This window comes from Triticum urartu, chromosome 3 (assembly GCF_003073215.2).
Source record: "Triticum urartu cultivar G1812 chromosome 3, Tu2.1, whole genome shotgun sequence".
NCBI lineage: Eukaryota > Viridiplantae > Streptophyta > Magnoliopsida > Poales > Poaceae > Triticum > Triticum urartu.
Window position 1 is genome coordinate 273,792,258 of NC_053024.1, and position 14,048 is coordinate 273,806,305.

A 14,048-nucleotide genomic window follows, 5' to 3' on the forward strand; every position below is an offset into this window, starting at 1 on the left:
ATTTGTGGATAGCATAAAAGGATACTTGAATAAGAATTTTTCAATGAAAGACCTCGGTGAAGCTGCTTATATATTGGGCATCAAGATCTATAGGGATAGATCGAGACGCTTAATAGGACTTTCACAAAGCACATACCATGATAAGGTTTTGAAGAAGTTCAAAATGGATCAGTCAAAGAAAGGGTTCTTGCCTGTGTTACAAGGTGTGAAATTGAGTGAGGCTGAAAGCCCGACCACTGCAGAAGATAGAGAGAAAGTGAACGTCATTCCCTATGCCTCAGCCATAGGTTCTAGCATGTGTGCTATGTTGTCTACCAAACCTGATGTGTGTCTTGCCATTAGTTTAGCAGGGAGGTACCAAAGTAATCCAGGAGTGGATCACTAGATAGCGGTCAAGAACATCCTAAAGTGCCTGAAAAGGACCAAGGATATGTTTCTCGTTTATGGAGGCGATGAAGAGCTTGTCGTAAATGGTTACGTCGATGCTAGCTTCGACACTGAATGACTCTAAGTCACAAACTGGATATGTATTTATATTGAATGGTGGAGCTGTTGGTTGGTGCAGTTCCAAGAAGAGCGTCGTGGCGGGATCTACGTGTGAAGCGGAGTACATAGCTACTTCGGAAGTAGCTCATGAAGGAGTTCATATCTGATCTGGGTGTAATACCCAGTGCATCGGGTCCAATGAAAATCTTTTGTGACAACACTAGAGCAATTGCCTCGGCGAAGGAATCCAGGTTTCACAAGAGAACCAAACACATCAAGAGACGCTTCAAATCTATTCATGAAAATGTCAAGGATGGAGACATAGAAGTTTGCAAAATACACACAGATCTAAATGTAATAGACCCATTGACTAAGCATCTTCCGCAAGCAAAAAATGATCAGCAACAAGACTCCATGGGTGTTAGATTCATTACTATGTTATCTAGATTATTGACTCTAGTGCAAGTGGGAAACTATGACACCCCCGATTCAATCATACACTAATCATACATGCAAATGTGTAAGATCAAGATCAGGGACTCATGGGAAGGTATCACAACACAACTCTAGACACAAATTAAAATAATACAAGCTTTATATTGCAAGCCATGGGCCTTGAGGGCTCGAATACAAACGAGTCAGCGGAAGCAATAATATCTGAGTACAGACATAAGTTAAACAAGTTTGCCTTAAGAAGGCTAGCACAAAAGCAACAATGATCAAAAATGCAAGGCCTCCTACCTGGGAGCCTCCTAACTACTCCTGGTCGTCGACGGTCTCCATGTAGTAGTGGGCACCCTCGCGGTAGTAGTAGTCGTCGGTGGTGGCATATGGCTCCTGGGATCTATCATCTGGTCGCAACAATAGGGTATGGGGGAAAAAGAGGTAGCAAAGCAACTGTACTCATCCAAAGTACTCGCAAGACTTACATCATAAATAAACTAAGTATGCATCTATATCCAAGGAATGGGTTGTATCTGTGGACTGAACTGCAGAAATGCCAGAATAGCGGGAAGGCCTAGCCTATCGAAGACTAGCATCTTCAAGCATATTGCAGCATTAGAAGAGGTAAGAGTAACATAGTATGTTAGTAGTAAGTATGTTGTAACATCGCCCAAAGATCACCTTCTCGACTCCCTGCGCGGAAGCAATCCCGGAGCCATCATATCCATTACTCATGCCTCAGCATCTAGTTCTAGTTCTAGTTGTATCGATCAGGATACAACTCCGAGCGTCCATTACCATGGACACGGCTATTAGAATAGATAATACTTCCCTGCAGGGGTGCACAAACTTACCCAACACGCTCGATCAACTCCGGACGGACACAGCATCAGTTCATGACCGGCCTCGGCCAATCAACATGCCTCAGCCCTACCTAGGCTAAACAAATAGGCAAGCATGGTGGTCTACATCCAAGCGCGCAGGGGTCTTGGGCCCATCGCCCTTTGCACTCCTGCATGTTGTGAACGCGTCCGGTGAGCAGACCTAGCTGCCTCCTTAAACAAGGCAAGTTCTTACGCAGTCCAACCCGGTGCGCGCCACTCAGTCGCTAACGTCTAAAGAGCTTCGGCTGATACATACGACGCAGAGTGGCCATACTTATTCATGTGTGGTGGTTAGTGCGAAAAAGGCTAGAGGCGTACTTGGATCTGTTGGAAATATGCCCTAGAGGCAATAATAAAAGGATTATTATTGTATTTCCTTGTTCATGATAATTGTCTTTTATTCATGCTATAATTGTGTTATCCGGAAATCGTAATACATGTGTGAATACATAGACACCAACATGTCCCTAGTAAGACTCTAGTTGACTAGCTCGTTGATCAACAGATAGTCATGGTTTCCTGACTATGGACATTGAATGTCATTGATAACGAGATCACATCATTAGGAGAATGATGTGATGGACAAGACCCAATCCTAAACATAGCACAAGATCATATAATTTGTTTGCTAGAGTTTTTCCAATGTCAAGTATCTTTTCCTTAGACCATGAGATCGTGTAACTCCCGAATACCGTAGGAGTGCTTTGGGTGTACCAAACGTCACAACATAACTGGGTGACTATAAAGGTATACTATGGGTATCTCCGAAAGTGTCTGTTGGGTTGACACGGATCAAGACTGGGATTTGTCACTCCGTATGACGGAGAGGTATCTCTGGGCCCACTGGGTAATGCATCATCATAATGAGCTCAAAGTGACCAAGTGTCTGGTCACGTGATCATGCATTACGGTACGAGTAAAGTGACTTGCCGGTAACGAGATCGAACGAGGTATTGGGATACCGACAATCGAATCTCAGGCAAGTAACGTACCGATTGACAAAGGGAATTGTATACGGGGTTGCTTCAATCCTCGACATCATGGTTCATCCGATGAGATCATCGAGGAGCATGTGGGATCCAACATGGGTATCCAGATCCTGCTATTGGTTATTGACCGGAGAGCCATCTCGGTCATGTCTACATGTCTCCCGAACCCGTAGGGTCTACACACTTAAGGTTCGGTGACGCTAGGGTTGTAGAGATATGAATATGCAGTAACCCGAAAGTTGTTCGGAGTCCCGGATGAGATCCCGGACGTCACAAGCAGTTCCGGAATGGTCCAGAGGTGAAGAATTATATATAGGAAGTGCAGTTACGGCCATCGGGAGAGTTTTGGGGGTCACCGGTATTGTACCGGGACCACCGGAAGGGTCCCGGGGGTCCACCAGGTGGGGCCACCCGTCCCGGAGGGCCCCATGGGCCAAAGTGGGGAGGGGAACCAGCCCATAGTGGGCTGGTGCGCCCCCCTTGGCCCACCCCATGCGCCTAGGGTTGGGAACCCTAGGGTGGGGGGGCGCCCCACCTGGCTTGGGGGGCACTCCACCCCTTGGCCGCCGCCCCCCCTAGGAGATCCCATCTCCTAGGGCCGGCGCACCCCCTAGGGGGCCTATATAAAGGGGGGAGGGAGGGGCAGCCGCACCCTTGAGTCTTGGCGCCTCCCTCTCCCCTGCTACACCTCTCCCTCTCGTAGTAGAACGGCGAAGCCCTGCTGCGGTGACCCCTACATCCACCACCACGCCGTCGTGCTGCTGGATCTTCATCAACCTCTCCTCCCCCCTTGCTGGATCAAGAAGGAGGAGACGTCACGCTGACCGTACGTGTGTTGAACGTGGAGGTGCCGTCCGTTCGGCGCTAGGATCTCCGGTGATTTGGATCACGTCGAGTACGACTTCCTCATCCCCATTCTTTGAACGCTTCCGCGCGTGATCTACAAAGGTATGTAGATGCAATCCGATCACTCGTTGCTAGATGAACTCATAGATGGATCTTGGTGAAACCGTAGGAAAATTTTTATTTTCTGCAACGTTCCCCAACAGTGGCATCATGAGCTAGGTCTATGCGTAGTTCTCTTTGCACGAGTAGAACACAATTTGTTGTGGGCGTAGATGTTGTCAACTTTCTTGCCGCTACTAGTCTTATTTTGCTTCAGCAGTATTGTGGGATGAAGCGGCCTGGACCAACCTTACACGTACGCTTACGTGAGACTGATTCCACCGACTGACATGCACTAGTTGCATAAGGTGGCTGGCGGGTGTCTGTATCTCCCACTTTAGTTGGAGCGGATTCGATGAAAAGGGTCCTTATGAAGGGTAAATAGAAGTTGACAAATCACGTTGTGGCTTTCACGTAGGTAAGAAAACATTCTTGCTAGAACCCTATTGGAGCCACGTAAAACTTGCAACAACAATTAGAGGACGTCTAACCTGTTTTGCAGCAAGTGTTTTGTGATGTGATATGGCCAAAGTTGTGATGAATGATGAATGATATATATGTGATGTATGAGATGTTCATGCTATTGTAATAGGAATCATGACTTGCATGTCGATGAGTATGACAACGGGCAGGAGCCATAGGAGTTGTCTTTATTTTTTGTATGACCTGCGTGTCATTGAGAAACGCCATGTAAATTACTTTACTTTATTGCTAAACGTGTTAGCCATAGTAGTAGAAGTAATAGTTGGCGAGCAACTTCATGGAGACACGATGATGGAGATCATGATGATGGAGATCATGGTGTCATGCCGGTGACAAGATGATCATGGAGCCCCAAGATGGAGATCAAAGGAGCTATGTGATATTGGCCATATCATGTCACTATTATTATTTGATTGCATGTGATGTTTATCATGTTTTGGCATCTTGTTTACTTAGAACGACGGTAGTAAATAAGATGATCCCTCATAATAATTTCAAGAAAGTGTTCCCCCTAACTATGCACCGTTACGACAGTTCGTTGTTTCGAAGCACCACGTGATGATCGGGTGTGATAGATTCCAACGTTCACATACAACGGGTGTAAGACAGATTTACACATGCAAACACTTAGGTTGACTTGACGAGCCTAGCATGTACAGACATGGCCTCGGAACACAGAAGACCGAAAGGTCGAGCATGAGTCATATAGAAGATACGATCAACATGAAGATGTTCACCGATGTTGGCTAGTCCGTCTCACATGATGATCGGACACGGCCTAGTTAACTCGGATCATGTTATAATTAGATGACTGGAGGGATGTCTATCTAAGTGGGAGTTCATTGAATAATTTGTTTAGATGAACTTAATTATCATGAACTTAGTCTAAAATCTTTACAACATGTATTGTAGATCAAATGGCCAACGTTGTCCTCAACTTCAACGTGTTCCTAAAGAAAACCAAGCTGAAAGACGATGGCAGCAACTATACGGACTGGGTCCGGAACCTGAGGATCATCCTCATAGCTGCCAAGAAAGATTATGTCCTACAAGCACCGCTAGGTGACGCACCTGTTCTCCCTGCAGAACAAGACGTTATGAACGCTTGGCAGACATGTACCGTTGATTACTCCCTCGTTCAGTGCGGCATGCTTTACAGCTTAGAACCGGGGCTCCAAAAGCGTTTTGAGAGACACGGAGCATATGAGATGTTTGAAGAGCTGAAAATGGTTTTTCAAGCTCATGCCCGGGTCGAGAGATATGAAGTCTCCGACAAGTTCTTCAGCTGTAAGATGGAGGAAAATAGTTCTGTCAGTGAGCACATACTCACTATGTCAGGGTTACATAACCGCTTAACTCAGCTGGGAGTTAATCTCCCGGATGACGCGATCATTGATAGAATCCTTCAGTCGCTTCCACCGAGCTACAAGAGCTTTGTGATGAACTTCAATATGCAAGGGGTGGAAAAGACCATTCCTGAAGTATTTGCAATGATGAAATCAGCAGAGGTAGAAGTCAAAAAGGAACATCAAGTGTTGATGGTGAATAAAACCACTAAGTTCAAGAAAGGCAAGGGTAAGAAAAACTTCAAGAAGGACGGCAAGGGAGTTGCCGCGCCCGGCAAGCAAGCTGCGGGGAAGAAGCCAAAGAATAGACCCAAGCCCGAGACTGAGTGCTTTTATTGCAAGGAAAGTGGTCACTAGAAGCGGAACTGCCCCAAATACTTAGCGGACAAGAAGGCCGGCAACACGAAAGGTATATGTGATATACATGTAATTGATGTGTACCTTACCAGTACTCGTAGTAGCTCCTGGGTATTTGATACCGGTGCAGTTGCTCACATTTGTAACTCAAAGCAGGAGCTGCGGAATAAGCGGAGACTGGCGAAGGACGAGGTAACGATGCACGTCGGGAATGGTTCCAAGGTCAATGTGATCGCCGTCGGCACACTACCTCTACATTTACCTACGGGATTAGTTTTAAACCTCAATAATTGTTATTTAGTGCCAGCTTTGAGCATGAACATTGTATCAGGATCTCGTTTAATTCGAGATGGCTACTCATTTAAATCCGAGAATAATGGTTGTTCTATTTATATGAGAGATATGTTTTATGGTCATGCTCCGATGGTGAATGGTTTATTCTTAATGAATCTCGAGCGTAATGCTACACATATTCATAGTGTGAGTACGAAAAGATGTAAGGTTGATAATGATAGTCCCACATACTTGTGGCACTACCGCCTTGGTCAAATAGGTGTCAAACGCATGAAGAAGCTCCATGCAGATGGACTTTTAGAGTCTCTTGATTATGAATCATTTGACACATGCGAACCACGCCTCATGGGTAAAATGAACAAGACTCTGTTCTCAGGAAAAATGGAGCGAGCAACCAACTTATTGGAAATCATACATACTGATGTGTGCGGTCCAATGAGTGTTGAGGCTCGCGGTGGTTATCGTTATGTTCTCACCCTCACTGATGACTTGAGTAGATATGGGTATGTCTACTTAATGAAACACAAGTCTGAGACCTTTGAAAGGTTCAAGGAATTTCAGAGTGAGGTTGAGAATCAACGTGACAGGAAAATCAAGTTCCTGCGATCAGATCGTGGAGGAGAATACTTGAGTCACGAATTTGGCACACACTTAAGAAAATGTGGAATAGTTTCACAACTCACGCCGCCTGGAACACCTCAGCGTAATGGTGTGTCCGAACTTCGTAATCGCACTCTATTAGATATGGTGCGATCTATGATGTCTCTTACCGATTTACCGCTATCATTTTGGGGCTATGCTTTAGAGACTGCCGCATTCACTTTAAATAGGGCTCCATCAAAATCCGTTGAGACGACACCGTATGAGTTATGGTTTGGGAAGAAACCTAAGCTATCATTTCTAAAAGTTTGGGGATGCGATGCTTATGTCAAGAAACTTCAACCTGAAAAGCTCGAACCCAAGTCGGAAAAATGCGTCTTCATAGGATACCCTAAAGAAACTATTGGGTATACCTTCTACCTCAGATCCGAAGGCAAGATCTTTGTTGCCAAGAATGGATCCTTTCTAGAGAAGGAGTTTCTCTCAAAAGAAGTAAGTGGGAGGAAAGTAGAACTTGATGAAGTATTACCTCTTGAACCAGCAAATGGCGCAACTCAAGAAAATGTTCCTGAGGTGCCTGCACCGACTAGAGAGGAAGTTAATGATGATGATCATGAAACTTCAGATCATGTTGCAACTGAACTTCGTAGGTCCACAAGGACACGTTCCGCACCAGAGTGGTACGGCAACCCTGTCTTGGAAATCATGTTGTTGGACAACGGTGAACCTTCGAACTATGAAGAAGCGATGGCGGGCCCGGATTCCGACAAATGGCTGGAAGCCATGAAACCCGAGATAGGATCCATGTATGAAAACGAAGTATGGACTTTGACTGACTTGCCCGTTGAGCGGCGAGCCATAGAAAATAAATGGATCTTTAAGAAGAAGACAGACGCGGATGGTAACGTGACCATCTATAAAGCTCGACTTGTCGCTAAGGGTTATCGACAAGTTCAAGGGGTTGACTACGATGAGACTTTCTCACCGGTAGCGAAGCTGAAGTCCGTCCGAATCATGTTAGCAATTGCCGCATTCTACGATTATGAGATATGGCAAATGGACGTCAAAACGGCATTCCTTAATGGTTTCCTTAAGGAAGAATTGTATATGATGCAGCCGGAAGGTTTTGTCGATCCTAAGAATGCTGACAAGGTGTGCAAGCTCCAACGCTCGATTTATGGGCTGGTGCAAGCATCTCGGAGTTGGAACATTCACTTTGATGAGATGATCAAAGCATTTGGGTTTATGCAGACTTATGGAGAAGCCTGCGTTTACAAGAAAGTGAGTGGGAGCTCTGTAGCATTTCTCATATTATATGTAGATGACATACTTTTGATGGGAAATGATATAGAGCTTTTGGACAGCATTAAGGCCTACTTGAATAAGAGTTTTTCAATGAAGGACCTTGGAGAAGCTGCTTATATATTAGGCATCAAGATCTATAGAGATAGATCAAGACGCCTCATAGGTCTTTCACAAAGCACATACCTTGATAAGATATTGAAGAAGTTCAATATGGATCAGTCTAAGAAGGGGTTCTTGCCTGTGTTGCAAGGTGTGAAATTGAGCTCAGCTCAATGTCCGACCATGGCAGAAGATATAGAAGAGATGAGTGTCATCCCCTATGCCTCAGCCATAGGTTCTATTATGTATGCCATGCTGTGTACCAGACCTGATGTAAACCTTGCCGTAAGTTTGGTAGGTAGGTACCAAAGTAATCCCGGCAAGGAACACTGGACAGCGGTCAAGAATATCCTGAAGTACCTGAAAAGGACTAAGGAAATGTTTCTCGTTTATGGAGGTGACGAAGAGCTCGTCGTAAAGGGTTACATCGACGCTAGCTTCGACACAGATCTGGATGACTCTAAGTCACAAACCGGATACGTGTATATTTTGAATGGTGGGGCAGTAAGCTGGTGCAGTTGCAAGCAGAGCGTCGTGGCGGGATCTACATGTGAAGCAGAGTACATGGCAGCCTCGGAGGCTGCGCATGAAGCGATTTGGGGGAAGGAGTTCATCACCGACCTAGGAGTCATACCCAATGCGTCGGGGCCGATCAAACTCTTCCGTGACAACACTGGAGCTATTGCACTTGCCAAGGAGCCCAGGTTTCACAAGAAGACCAGGCACATCAAGCGTCGCTTCAACTCCATTCGTGAAAATGTTCAAGATGGAGACATAGATATTTGTAAAGTACATACGGACCTGAATGTAGCAGATCCGTTGACTAAACCTCTCCCTAGAGCAAAACATGATCAACACCAGAATTCCATTGGTGTTCGATTCATCACAATGTAACTAGATTATTGACTCTAGTGCAAGTGGGAGACTGTTGGAAATATGCCCTAGAGGCAATAATAAAAGGATTATTATTGTATTTCCTTGTTCATGATAATTGTCTTTTATTCATGCTATAATTGTGTTATCCGGAAATCGTAATACATGTGTGAATACATAGACACCAACATGTCCGTAGTAAGCCTCTAGTTGACTAGCTCGTTGATCAATAGATAGTCATGGTTTCCTGACTATGGACATTGAATGTCATTGATAACGAGATCACATCATTAGGAGAATGATGTGATGGACAAGACCCAATCCTAAACATAGCACAAGATCGTATAGTTCGTTTGCTAGAGTTTTTCCAATGTCAAGTATCTTTTCCTTAGACTATGAGATCATGTAACTCCCGGATACCGTAGGAGTGCTTTGGGTGTACCAAACGTCACAACGTAACTGGGTGACTATAAAGGTATACTACGGGTATCTCCGAAAGTGTCTGTTGGGTTGACACGGATCAAGACTGGGATTTGTCACTCCGTATGGCGGAGAGGTATCTCTGGGCCCACTGGGTAATGCATCATCATAATGAGCTCAAAGTGACCAAGTGTCTGGTCACGTGATCATGCATTACGGTACGAGTAAAGTGACTTGCCGGTAACGAGATTGAACGAGGTATTGGGATACCGACGATCGAATCTCGGGCAAGTAACGTACCGATTGACAAAGGGAATTGTATACGGGGTTGCTTCAATCCTCGACATCATGGTTCATCCGATGAGATCATCGAGGAGCATGTGGGAGCCAACATGGGTATCCAGATCCCGCTGTTGGTTATTGACCGGAGAGCCGTCTCGGTCATGTCTACATGTCTCCCGAACCCGTAGGGTCTATACACTTAAGGTTCGGTGACGCTAGGGTTGTAGAGATATGAATATGCAGTAACCCAAAAGTTGTTCGGAGTCCCGGATGAGATCCCAGACGTCATGAGGAGTTCCGGAATGGTCTGGAGGTGAAGAATTATATATAGGAAGTGCAGTTACGGCCATCGGGATAGTTTTGGGGGTCACCGGTATTGTACCGGGACCACCGGAAGGGTCCCGGGGGTCCACCGGGTGGGGCCACCCATCCCGGAGGGCCCCATGGGCCAATGTGGGGAGGGGAACCAGCCCATAGTGGGCTGCTGCGCCCCCCTTGGCCCACCCCATGCGCCTAGGGTTGGGAACCCTCGGGTGGGGGGGCGCCCCACCTGGCTTGGGGGGCACTCCACCCCTTGGCGGCCCCCCCTAGGAGATCCCATCTCCTAGGGCCGGCGCACCCCCTAGGGGGCCTATAGAAATGGGGGGAGGGAGGGGCAGCCGCACCCTTGAGTCTTGGCGCCTCCCTCTCCCCTGCTACACCTCTCCCTCTCGTAGTAGAACGGCGAAGCCCTGCTGCGGTGACCCCTGCATCCACCACCACGCCGTCGTGCTGCTGGATCTTCATCAACCTCTCCTCCCCCCTTGCTGGATCAAGAAGGAGGAGACGTCATGCTGACCGTACGTGTGTTGAATGCGGAGGTGCCGTCCGTTCGGCGCTAGGATCTCCGGTGATTTGGATCACTTCGAGTACGACTTCCTCATCCCCGTTCTTTGAACGCTTCCGCGCGTGATCTACAAAGGTATGTAGATGCAATCTGATCACTCGTTGCTAGATGAACTCATAGATGGATCTTGGTGAAACCGTAGGAAAATTTTTGTTTTCTACAACGTTCCCCAACAGGATCACCTATCCAAACCGTTAGTGTCTTGGTAGCACGCGGTAACGATCAATGATCCATGATATATGGTGTCGTCACCCCATCTCACGGACTTGCGGCAGGGGCTAAGAATGCCCGGCCGTGCCGCATGGAAAAACTCGCGGGTATCCTGCAGATCAACCCGACTACACATAAACTCGCGGGTACACTCACGGTCAACCCGACTTCACATTTCTCTCGCAGGTACCCCTCGGGGCCGACCCGACTTCAGCCATGGTTCTGTGGTAAAGTCAAATGTAACCATGTGTCCAAAACAGCAAGGCGAACACGAGGAATCACCCTCGATGGATTCCCACTCGATGTAACCGTCAAGGTGGACTTGGAGGAATCACCCTCGATGGTCCACACTTGATGGGTTGCACAATGATGTCTACTACGCAACTTTATTCTTGTAGACACGTGTTGGGGATCCAAGCAGAGTTTTGTAAGACAATAGCAATTTTCCCTCAAGTGGATGACCTAAGGTTTATCAATCCATGAGAGCTGTAGGATGAAGATGCTCTCTCTTAAACGACCCTGCAACCAAATAAAAGAAATATCGTGTGTCCCCAACACACCCAATACAATGGCAAATTGCATAGGTGCACTAGTTCGGCGAAGAGATGGTGATAAAAGTGTAATATTGATGGTAGAAATATATTTTTATAATCTGAATAAATGAAAACAGCAAGGTAGCAAATAGTAAACGGGCAAAAAAACGGTATTGCAATGCTTGAAAATGAGGCCTAGGGTCCGTACTTTCGCTACTGCAATCTCTCAACATTGCTAATATAATTGGATCATATAACCGTCCCTCAACGTGCAACAAAGAATCACTCCAAAGTTCCTATCTAGTGAAGAACATAAGACGGAATTTTTTGTAGGGTACGAAACCACCTCAAAGCTATTCTTTCCGATCAATCTATCCTAGAGTTCGTACTAAAATAACACGAAGCTATTCTTTCCGATCAATCTAACAAAGAGTTCGCACTAAAATAACACCAAAGCAAATTCAGATTCATAATATTCAATCCAACACAAAGAACTTCAAAGAGTGCCCCAAGATTTCTACCGGAGAAACAAAGACAAGAACGTGCATCAACCCCTATGCATAGATTACCCCAATGTCACCTCGAGAATCCGTGAGTTGAGTGCAAAAACATATATCAAGTGAACCAATACGATACCCATTGTCACCACGAGTATTCAATTGCAAGACATATATCAAGTGTTCTCAAATCCATAAAAGTATTCAATCCGATAACAACGAAATCTCAAAGGGAAAACTCAATTCATCATAATAAGATAGAGAGGGGAAAACACCAGATGATCTGACTATATTAACAAAGCCTTTGATACATCAAGATCGTGACATATTAAGAACACGAGAGAGAGAGAGAGATTAAACACATAGCTACTGGTACAAACTCTCAACCCTGAGGGTGGACTACTCCCTCCTCATCGTGATGGCCGCCGGGATGATGAAGATGGCCACCGGTGATGATTTCCCCCTCCGGCAAAGTGTTGGACCGGGGTCTAGATTTGTTTTCGGTGGCTAAAGAGCCTTGCGGTGGCGGAACTTCTGATCTAAGTTAACCCCGAGGGTTTCTGGAATTTTTGGGAATTTATAGGGTAAAGAGGGGTGCGGGAGGCCACTGTGGTGGGCACAACCCACCTGGGCGCGCCTGGGCCCCCAGGCGCGCCCTGGTGGGTTGTGCCCCCCCTCAGGGCAACCACCAGGTGCTTCTCTGGCCCACTGGTGGTCTTCTGGTCCATAAGAAATCCACAAAAAGTTTCGCGTGTTTGGACTCCGTTTGATATTGATTTCTAGCGATGTAAAAAACAAGCAAAAACAGCAAGTGGCACTGGGCACTGGGTCAATAGGTTAGTACCAAAAATGATATAAAGTCGCTATAAAATGATTGTAAAACATCCAAGAATGGTAATAAAATAGCATGAATACTTCGTAAATTATAGATACGTTGGAGACATATCAGCATCCCCAAGCTTAATTCCTACTCGTCCTCGAGTAGGTAAATGATAAAAGAAATAATTTATGAAGTGTGAATGCTATCAAAGTGCACAAGTTTGATCAATGAAAATTTCAATCACTTTTCCTAACATCATAACATCAATTCTTTCTCATAAAATTTATCATGTTAAAGTAGCAACCAATTCACATGTTAAGGTTCAAACAATGAATTCTCTTGAAACTCAACAACCTATGTTCTCAATCACCAAGCAATTGTAATCCAACTTATTCAACAGAGTTTAAGTAAGAGCTCCACATACTCAACCATCATATAGTCTTCTATGATTGCTAACACTCGCCGCATACACATGAGCAAAACGTTTCAACCGGACACATAGAAAGATAGGGGCTTATAATTTTGCCTCCCAACGTATTCACCTCAAGGGTGATGTCAACAATAATAACTCATGCTACCCATATCCAACTGGATATATGTGCCTAGATCTTTCCTCGCCACATGATGCTTGCCAAAAGAGAAAAATAAAAAGGAATAGAGAGAAAAACTTTGACTCTTGCATGAAAGTAAATACATAAAAGTAAAAGATAGGCCCTTCGCAGAGGGAAGCAGAGGTTGCCATGCGCTTATTTGTTTGTATGCTCAACCCCTTAGTGCACAAGAACGTCACGTTATATTGCCCCTTTATGATAGCAACCTTTCTTATGCAGTCTGTCACTTTTATTCTTTGCCATCACAAGTTCGTACAACGCTCAATTTTCTCTTACACTAAATGATCTAAAACTTTTAGAAGCAATTTTTATTGCCTTATTGCATCGATGACAACTTACTTGAAGGATCTTATTCAATCCCTAGGTAGGTATGGTGGACTCTTGAAAATAAGATTTGGGTTTAAGGGGTTTTGGATGCACAAATAGTATCTCTACTTGGTGCGGAATTTTTTGCTAGAAAATATGGGGGGCAAGCACCACATGTTGAAGGATCTGTGACAATATAACTTCTACGTGAATATGAACAAACATAAACCATTATGTTGTCTTCCTTGTCCAACGTCAACAATTTTGGCATATAATATTTTGATGGAGGCTCACAATCACAAAATATTTCCATGATAGTGTATTTGCATGTGAAAGTTCTCTTCCTTATACTAATTATTCATGAATTGATTGTATGAC